General features: G+C 31.5%; 1 long non-coding RNA gene across 1 annotated transcript; it reads left to right on the plus strand.

The window, feature by feature from the left end:
• The first annotated feature begins 2,885 nt into the window (after positions 1 to 2,885).
• Positions 2,886 to 4,998, plus strand: LOC127717455 (uncharacterized). The gene is made up of 3 exons (XR_007989187.1): positions 2,886 to 3,057; positions 3,413 to 3,440; positions 3,880 to 4,998. It is a non-coding gene; the product is annotated as an uncharacterized LOC127717455 (long non-coding RNA).
• The last annotated feature ends 4,142 nt before the right edge of the window (positions 4,999 to 9,140 follow it).

Below are 9,140 nucleotides of genomic sequence, written 5' to 3' on the forward strand. Positions count from 1 at the left end.
ATAATGGACTGTTTGGATTTGAATAATGTCTTATAATCTAATAAAAAGAGGATGCAATACGTTTTCATTTATATGTCATTTGAATCAGAATGTAACTTTGTAAACTCAAGCAATGGTTTGATTGCAACAATGTAATTATTTGGTATATACGCAACATACATATCTTCAATTAATTGTTTAATGAATATATTATAATTATTGATTAATATAAATATAGGTGGTAACATATTATATTGATGCTTTTTTTAGAATGAAGTTGAACAAAGACGACAAGACATATTTGGAGAAATCTACAATATGTTTCACACAAATCCATTGATGCAACAATTGGTGATTGATGATGAAATATTTGTAAACGCTAAAGACAAACATGACCCAGAAATGGCGAAGATTAAAGTTGCTATCATTTGGGAATCAGAGAGGCAACCAACATGGGGAGAACCACTTCCAAAGTGCTTTATTCCGTTAGAGTTAGAATTTGCATCGTTAATCAGACGCAACATCCCTCTAATTACACTTGAACATCTAAAGAAAATAAACTCATTGCAGCCAATTAGACCTTTGTCAGAAGCTGAATTGAAGGTATTTCTGAAATTTCAACATTCTATTGGCAAGTTATTGTACTTCAATGAACATAAATTGGACGACCGTATCATTTTGTCTCCCACTCTTCTTATCGATGCATTCAAATCAATTGTTACAGATAGGCAATTTTGTGAAGGGGACAAGAAAAGAGAAGAAATATGGGATGCAATGGGAAAGACAGGGGTGGTATCAAAACAAGCAATAGAAGGCGTTTGGAAGGGAAAGAAATATGTAAAATTTTACCAAGACAAGGATTATCTATTAAATGTCATGACCCATCTTGATATACTGGTTGAACCAAAGAGATATGGTTCTGATCACAACCGCATACCTGCTGACTTTTATTATATCGCAAGTATGGTACGAGCCATAGATGATTCTGGATACCTTCAATCCACTGACATCACTAAACGAAATATTGCCATAGCCTTTCTAACGTCTTCCATGATGATACCCCCAGCATTATCATTTAGATTCATCAGTTACTGTCTGTATGTTTGGGCGGTAAAGACATATGGAGAGACCAAACGGGACATGCTGTTCCATAGGTCAGGAGTTTTCACTGTTGATCCTTCCGTAGATATGTACATTCTCTGTGAAGATGAGAGGATTGTTGTCCGTCTTGTTCATGCTGAAACAAACACACGTATAATGAGGGATATGGCGTCCAGTGTAAACGAATGTTTAGTATCTGCCTTGGAGAAAATCAGTCAGTTGTATATCAAAACAAGTAGCGACCAGAGTCATAACATTGATGCATCCTTTATCACCAGCATATGTTGTAACTCACCGGATAACCCATGTATCCTACCGTTAACAAGACTAGCAAACATTGACAAAATCTGGACATGTCCTGATCATGGCATTGAACACAATATACACACAATCACATCGTGGTTTGCAAGAAAGGTATTTACAAATTAGTTGAAAAGTGTTTCTGGTCAAATTTGTTTTGAAAAAAAAAATTTGAAACGAAAATACAATTTGTTCCACCAAACTTGAAAGTTGCATTTGATGACATGTGTATTCGTTTCAGACTTTTCACATAAAGTCCAGTAACAAAACAAATTGCTTATAACGTCATTGTGGATTAAAAGAAAGGTATACATATTCGTACTATTTGTTTTTAAAGGATCTTTTTCCGATAACTCAATTTATCAACTATATTTTCATTGTCCCCTTTCACGTGAATGGGTTAAACAAAACGCATTTATATTCGATTTTTTTTAATATAGACTTTTGTGAATGCAAAATATGTGCAATTAATAAAATTTGAACAACCTGTGTTTATAATTACAAAATGAGGAAAATTCTAGAAACATAAGCAAAATAAGAGTCCTTTTGTGACATGTTAATCGTGCGTCTATTGCGATTTTCATGATTTGTTTAAAATCCGAAGATTAATAAGAAAAGAAAACGAAATCTATGTAAAATGATGTGTTTCGAAATAAAATGAGGTATACAAAAAAAATACGACCAACTATTTGCAATTGCCAATTAAGGAAAATAGTTGATTGAATATCTTTTTTAACTGATAACATTTAAAGTTTTAAATCATCATGTGAGTGATATGATGTAATGTAAAGCACAAATTAACCCATTGTTTCTTTTTTTCTAAGGATGAAGAAGAATGTGAACCAGGGTGCCCAGGTATTATATGTTTAGTCGGTATCAAAGAATTATGTAGTTTGTATTTACGTCCTACCTTTGTTATACACAAGAATAGGGTGCCCAGGTATTATATGTTTAGTCGGTATCAAAGAATTATGTAGTTTGTATTTACGTCTTACCTTTGTTATACACAGAGTTATTTAATGACAATTCTTTCTGTCTGATATGACGTAGAATTTGGAAACATTATCGCAAATAAAAAAAATTTAAGAAAAACAAATAAAATTCAGAACTCTCTGATTATTACCCGTTTAATGCTGGTTATAAAATACCCCGTTACTACATCCTACCACCTCAATGATCAATGAATATATAAAGAAAGAACCTTGACCCTTTGAATGCAGTGCGAATAATATAAGTTTTGTCATTTATATATAAAAGACATTTTGTGTATTGCACTGGCCCAGTTTTTCTCAGAGTACCGCAATTCAATCATTTGATCGAGAGTCTCAAAATACACATTGCTATGTATAAATGACTTTCTATGATAATAATGTTGTTATTTATACAATATACAATCTTTCCAATCCAGTTACAAATGACGACTTTTTGAAAGTGACGCCATCAGATCTACACCTACGTCGTATGTCATTATTATTCAGTAAAAATGAAGCCAGGGAAATAGCAATCAAAATAGGATTGTCGACCAATGACATAGATAGCATTCTAGAAACTGAAGATTCAAGGAAATGGAATTTTGAAGTTTTGAGACGATGCAGAGATAGTATTGTGGTTACTTTTAAGCACATCAAAGAAGCAGTGGAGGGAAGTGGCCAAGAGAGTATCCACATACTTTGCAAGGTAAACACATTTTGATGAATCACAAAATTTAGTTAGAATTTCTTTGTCCAATTCCTTTAGTTTATTTGTTTTCGGATTTCTTACTTTGTTCTACCACTTTCCTGTCGATGTACCAGACAATGATAAACTATAAAATATAAAAAAAATATAGCTATGGTATTACACCATGTACATTGCATTCAATTGTCCGTAAACTAATACCATAACATTTATTTCTATGATCACATTTATTGGACTTCCGTTTTGTTTCTTCAAACTAGTACTGCCTTAATGTATCATACTAACTAAACAATTCGTATATGATGACAGTCAAAGTCATCTAATAGTAACTTTCTATTTTCCCCTTGTATTACAGCTTGTGAAAGGCGATTCTATTGATTTTGGTAAGTTATTAGACTCCAGTATTGTCCTAAGCCTTTACGAACATGGTAATAGATAAGTATATCATTATTGCAATCCCTCGTTTTTTCTCTGCGTTAATTGGCTAAATTCAAGTTTATTCATACGGTGTAATTTAACATGTTTCATTTGTCCACTCTTGTACTCAATTGAATTCAATATTTTGTTTTTCTGAACAGGTTCTAGGAAAATAATTATTAAATTTGCATGTTGTAATTCTCCTTTGATTTGGTAACAAACTTCTATATATGAAAGATCAGTGGATAAGGTTCTGCATTGTCTATAAAATGTCCATACAATTTGTATTGCAACAACATTAATTAGTTAAGAATTATATAAACAGTTATCCTTTATTTGCATATCTTTGATAAAATATGCTCATTTTAATTTTGACTAATAATCAAATATCTTTAAACATCACAGAAAAGGAAGCAGATAAGTGGGATATGGTACTTACAGAGAAGCACATTGACAGATTGGCTCCATTGGTTGGAAATAACTCACTCCCGTTCCTGATAGAACTTGGAATGGAGTTTCAGACCTGGGAGCAGATTACCCACAGGCAAAATGAACGAGATTTGGTACGACTGAACAAGGACATTTTAGAAGAATGGAGATTCCAGTTTTGCAAAATGCACAGTTTGAAACCAACTTTGAGGAATATCGCAAGTGCATTCATTAACATTGGCAAAAATGTACAAATCGTTGAGAAAACTTTATCAGATTTGTTTTTACTGTTATAAAATAACTTTCTTCTGTTTGCTCCGGGTAAAAATCGAGTGCGAAATTCTCAGAGAGTATTTAACTTGATGAAAAGGATTAATAATTCAATTTTAACTGTTAATTCAAATAGATAATTTAAAGAAATCTGACTATATCAATATACATATTTAATACTTTGTGACAAAACAGTAATTTAGGTTAACCGTGTTTGAACATTTATGGTATACTGATCAATAAAGTCTTCTTTCTGTTTGAAATATCACTTTTACGTCTTGTAATATCATAAATTTGATATATTTTAGTGTATACCATGTTTTTGATTTTTATTATATCTTTTTGTTCTGCTAGTTCGCTTATTTTCTTGAAGTTACTCCTAAAATAAACAAGGCCGTAAAATGATTGATATAGTTTATTGTCCAAACTGAATGTGTTTATTGTTCTAAGAAGCATTTTATCAATAGAAATAGTAAATACAGTTTATTGTCATAACTGAATGTGTTAATTGTTCCGAGAAGCCTCTTATAAGTACATATGCATGTATAATATAAAGGTAAAATGTATATCAGCAATGTTAAACTATACTTCCATGGTTAAAATCTATCTAAGATAGACACTGTCCAACAAAATCAAATACAAAACTTCCGCTTTTCTGCTACATAGACAACATTTGTTGCTTGATGAAATTGTTGGCTGCAAGTTTAAAGAACAAATACTTCTTTTATTGTCAGTACCAGTTAGACACATTAACTTTGCAGTCTGTATTAAAACATTTACATTTTTTACTTGTTTTCGTCTTGAATAAACAACTTTTATAATTGGTCGAATATCGGTCTTTTGATGCATACGCTTTCGAAAACATATTGCAACACATTGTTTAACAAGAATCTCACGAAAACTTTACCCGGAAACAAATGAGTCCTTGTATGCTAAACCCTATTAGTTTGTGGCCTTGTTTTTCTTAAAACGCAAAAGCACTCACTGAAAAGGAAGAGTGAGCTTCCTAAAATAGTTAAACCTGACAATGACTTAATGTGTCTGTCCAAATATGATATGATTGCTGAATTGTCATAGTTTGTCTGTCCAAATATGATATGATTGCTGAATTGTCATAGTTTCTCTGTCCAAATATGATATGATTGCTGAATTGTCATAGTTTTGTCAGTTAAGAATTGCCTGTCCAAATATGATATGATTGCTGAATTGTCATAGTTTTGTCAGTTAAGAATTTCCTGTCCAAATATGATATGATTGCTGAATTGTCATAGTTTTGTCAGCTCAGAATTAATTTTTGGGAGAAAATATGTATCTTTGAAAATATTTTAGAGAAAGAATATCAATTAGTACGCAAACTCTTTTCTATGAATGAATAAAACAAACAGTCTAGTTTACTGTTTTCCCTAAAAAAGGAAAAAGTGTATACGGTTGAATACGCTTGTTGACAGCATGCATAATCAGCTGTAAATTTGAAAGTAGACACCCTTGATATTATGGATACCGTTTATAGAGAACATTTGTGTACATTCTGGGTTTTTTCAGTACAAGATATATAATTACATTAATTATGTTCTCCATTAATTTGTCACATCAAAACTTTAATAATTAAGATAGCTGAACAAATTATGTGTATTGATTAAAAAAGAAAATAAACATAACATTGAATGTATTTGAGTGCCTTATATGCGAATTTCAATTTTGCCCTTGGAAAATAATCATAGTTATTCTCACATTATATACTTTTAAAAACGAATAGATATCGGTGTACTTTAATGCCAGGACCAATAGCATATAGTACAGGGTCATGATAAAAAGATCAGAAAAAGCTACGCGCTGAATGGTTTTAAAAAAGAAGTAAAGATATTAACAAATTGCTATTTTGTCACAACAATATGTGATAACATCATAGTGACCATGCATATCATTATTAAAAACAGACCACACAATTTAAGATTCATCACAAATTGTTTTTGTATTTCGTCTGTTGATTGGATTGTCGGTTTATATTTTTTCACATATAACAGCTACAAACATGAGACAAAAAAGGCAAAAAGAAACAGTAACTGGGAAATCTTGTTCATTCCAGGATATTGTCCTCAATGCTCTTTAACTTGCTTTATTTCGCCTTTTTTATATTTTTTGATTCGAGCGTCACTGATGAGTCTTTTGTAGACGAAACGCGCGTCTGGCGTAAATATAAAATTGCAATCCTGGTATCTATGATTAGTTTATCTACACTCTATTTTTTTTTAGAAAAATGTAATACACCTATGTACACGACTATACTTGATTTCGGACCAATTAAGTTCACACTAACTAATAGTTGCATGTTGTTACTTTATCATGTTAACATACTGTATTGGTGGTTTTTGTAAGAGATTATTATTCCTTGTGTTCAAAATAATGTTCTAATATGTATGTTGTATTTAGAGAGTAGAGTATAACTATATGGTATTATATTGCTTCTGACTCTAATGATGTGTTCAATAGTACTGAAATAGATCATGTGACTTCATGTTAAATAGTATTTAACTTGCTTTTTTTAACATTTGGAAGAATGACAAATGCACGCCTGATTGTTTTTCTCAAGTTTGTTACTATCCTTTTACAGCTTTGTAATGTATACACTATTTTGTTTCAACTATTTGTACATGATTGAAGACGTTTGAATTTTTTTATTGCTTCGGAGGAAATTTTCTTTGTTCTATTTTTGAAGAACTAACAATAAATACTCCCCTTTACATTTTGACATATTTTTTTTCTACTGCAGATAGATTTTTAAAAATGCTTGATCATACGTACTATGATATCAAATACAAATTTCCGGTTTTCGAGTAAGTTTTCCCAAGACGAATTGTTTTGACAGTTATTAACGTTTTCACCATTTTATTTGGTCTTCGTACATGTAGGCGTTGAATTAATCTTAAATAATTTATTTGCGTTATATTTACTGTATTTTCTCAAATCTTGTTTAATTGAACTTAGCATTGCGCTAAATGGTTATCAAAGGGGGGCGTATACTATTCCTCAAAAGTACAATCTTTGGGTTCTTTTTACTATACCACAATGTTATAATTCTTAGAAATAGCTTTTTCTTATTTTGTTGCACTATCAGCAACTCTGGCCACTTATATAATACACAGAATTGTAGCTTTTGGGTGTGATAATAAACATATCTCTTATTATGATAAACATGATATATATTAACAAGCTTATAAAATAAAAAAAATGGTTTTATTCATTTTCTTCTTGTGTTGCTTATTATGTAATCGCATTAAATGTGCATTGACCAAAATAGAAAGAATAAAAAAACAGAACGCACAAGTCCATGTCCAAATTAAATTATGAACAATGTAGATCAAATTAGTAATGTTTGATGATGTTATGTTCATACCTGGATGTGTCTTGATTTTATGTATGTTGGATGTTCTCGTAGTGATGTACATCATATCATATAGCAACCTTCAAACAATTATAATTTTAATTAACAACATAGAAGACAAGCTGACCCACCGTAATTTGTATTTGTATTTTTAATTTCGTGAACATAATACTGAAACAAGATTGTCATTGGACAATTAGGTATGATTTACACACAAGATATACACAAGAGTCTTTATTGACAATTTGAATTAGGGTCTTTATCGACCTACTTCAAATGTTTAAATCCGTGACTTTTGGCATTGCTTATTGATATCACACAAATATTTACAAAAGTCTTCATAAACAGTTTTAATTTCACTCTTTTCCACTCATTAAGAGATACCTTCCAAAATTGCGATCATTCAGTGAGTTCCTTCGTCTGAATCACATGTTGCGGTTCATATTGGCTGCTCATTCAAAATTTTTGGTACCCCGTTTGTATCTATCAGAACATGCCATTATTGACTAAATAATAGTGATCATTTAGCTCTGCCGGACCGATTAGATAAATGTTTACGTGAATTCCCATTACATGACATAGTTTTTTCCAAACCTATTTCCAGTTTTGCATCGATGCTTGCAGTTCCTTGCAACCAGATTCAAATTTCGATTAGCGAGCTTCGTATGAAATCATTTATTTTGGTACCCTCTTATTGACATGTAACATCGTATAACCTTAATGAAACTTCTTGTATCTTATTCATCGCTAAAATTCACATAAACATCCCTACTGCTAATGTAATTCAACATTACACCACAATCCTGTCCACTATCAGTAATGTGCGTCACACTTTCTGCAAAGTTTCATCTACTCCTGTATGGTCCTGAGCATGTACTGACTTCTCACATAACGTCTTTTATTTGTTTGGTGGTAACCTGCGCAAATTAAGGAAAAACTTGTTCAACCTGATAAAGAAAAATTGTTGATTGTTCTATAATATTTTAAACAAGTCATGCATAATTTTGTTTTGCTCCAAAGTCAACTTGGATTTGCAATACTTTACTAGAGCCATATAAAAATATAGTGATGTGGTATGATTGCCAATGAGACAAACGAATATCTACTAAAGTTCAAATAAAGTGGGTGTAAGCAATTATAGGCAAAGGGAATTCAACAACGAGAAAGACATATACCGTATAGTCGGCTATAAACGTCCCCGACATAAAAGAATATAATGCATTGCAAGTGAGAAAACTAACGGCCTAATTCATAAGTCTTTTTGCCGACTTGTTCCTTTATTCTTGTAATACTGACTGCATACAGAAACTTCTTAGGAAGAAAGAAAAGAAGTTAGCAGTATCCGTTAACTTTACTTTCCGCTATGTAGATGATGTTCTCTCACTAAATAATTCAAAATTTGGTGACTATGTTAAACGCATCTATCCCATCGAACTTGAGATAAAGGATACAACAGATACAGTTAAGTCTGCCTCATGTCTTGACTTACATCTAGATATTGACAATGAGGGTCGGTTGAAAACAAAACTTAACGACAAAAGAGATGATTTCAGCTTCCCAATTGTGAACTTTCCATTTCTATTTA

The sequence above is a fragment of the Mytilus californianus genome, unplaced genomic scaffold (assembly GCF_021869535.1).
Source record: "Mytilus californianus isolate M0D057914Y unplaced genomic scaffold, xbMytCali1.0.p SCAF_10, whole genome shotgun sequence".
NCBI classification, from domain to species: Eukaryota; Metazoa; Mollusca; class Bivalvia; order Mytilida; family Mytilidae; genus Mytilus; species Mytilus californianus.